The sequence below is a fragment of the Gavialis gangeticus genome, unplaced genomic scaffold (genome assembly GCF_001723915.1).
Source record: "Gavialis gangeticus isolate Ggan-Ray unplaced genomic scaffold, GavGan_comp1, whole genome shotgun sequence".
NCBI lineage: Eukaryota > Metazoa > Chordata > Crocodylia > Gavialidae > Gavialis > Gavialis gangeticus.
Genome location: NW_017729025.1, coordinates 129,963,456 through 129,965,180, shown reverse-complemented (window position 1 = coordinate 129,965,180; position 1,725 = coordinate 129,963,456).

Sequence of the window (1,725 nt, the reverse complement as noted above, 5' to 3'; positions counted from 1 at the left end):
TTTTTTTTTTTTTTTTTTTAAATTTGTGTGCACATATTCCCTGATTTATAAGCAATATGCCTAAAGGAGTCTAACAAACCTAAAGCCCCGCTCTGGTTCAAGGTAACTTCATTTCTCTTTAAAAAGATGAAAGGGGTATATGTTAAACACAAAATAAACAAGCAAAAATGTTTTTTCTCTAGATTTGTGAACTGATTCATCTCTGTAGAAAAAGCTGAGCCAGAGTAGGTGATAACTTTTTTATTTAGTAAATGTTTGCCTTGGGATACATGAGAGCAGATCTGAATTGCTATAGTTTTGGTGGTTTTAACACCTGCTTCTTTCAGGAGCAACTTTCCACCTGTTTAAGCAAAACTATTCCAGTTCTTATGTTTGTCATCTGTACACCACTCTTCTTCCGTTGGTATAAATGTGCCCGAAAATGGATTACAGTTTGGGGTTTTTTTTTTGTTTTTGTTTGTTTTTTGTTTTACTCTTCCATTGTGACTGAAAGCAAACTACTTAGTTCTGGACTTGCAGTATATTAACAGTGCAAAAATTAATCTGATAAGAGCAATGAGAGGTGAGGAGAGACCAGGTTTTATGTTATGAAAAAAAGATTAAGAACTAACAAGGCTTGACTAGATTGATCTATTTTAAGTGATTTTAAAAAGAGGCAGGGAGCATGATAATCCCTCATGTATTTGAGGGATTGAAATATTCAGAGTTCTTCAGGGAATAATAGGATGAGATTCCATTGAAAGGGGGGAATTCCAGGTTAGTGATAGATTAAGATGTTCCACATCAAACTAAATTGCTACTTATGAAAAATGGTAGCAGTCTTAGCACTTGAATGGAGAACTAGATTGGATGAGAGCACAGGCAAGGGACTGAGCGGATGATGTAACCAGTCTTTCTAACTTTTGTTTTTTTTGCTAGCCATTTGAATGGGAGTTGAACTATGTATGACCCAGAAACTGCTTGATTTCAAATAGGAATACTGGAAATTTTTATTCTGCAGTCTTTGATAAACTGGCACTGATGAAGTACATCAGTACTAATGATAATGACACAAGATGACTATAAAAGAGAAACCTTCCTATACCCCCTGCCAATGTGTTTCAAGTCTCTTAAATAAGAGGAAGCTCTAACTTGGTCATAAGTACTAGAACTGTGGGTTTTTTGTTTTTTTTCTCTGCTGACCCTACCAGTGGCGGTGCTTGTATAAGTGGCATTTATCCATCAGGACTTGTCCAGGGACCAAAATTACATGGTATGAGACATTTGACAGTAAGAAACAATTTGTTATTTCAGTCATGATAGATCCAAGGTTTTAGCTTTATAGTAGCAAGGCTCCATATGATTATACTAGTGAGATTTGAAGATTGGAAAAACCTCTAAAATGGGATTTATGGTGACCAAGTTCTGGGTGGGAGAAGTAATATAAACTGAGGCTGCAACAAGGTGGCTGAACACTTCTGCCATAGTTTATCTACATTGCTAGTGTTTCTATTGGTGTTATGTTGGTCTACTGTCTATTACCCGTGCATGCAGGAAAACATGATTCCTGATCTAAGAAGTAATCAGACAACACACAACTATCAGATCTTTTTTTGTTTGCCCCAGACTATTTGACAATTTCCCTTCTACCCTACTGTCTATGCATCTTCTCCAGTTCTAATATTCATAGAAATAGAGTCGGAAGGGACCTTGTAGATCATCAAGTCCGACCCTCCGACCCCCCCC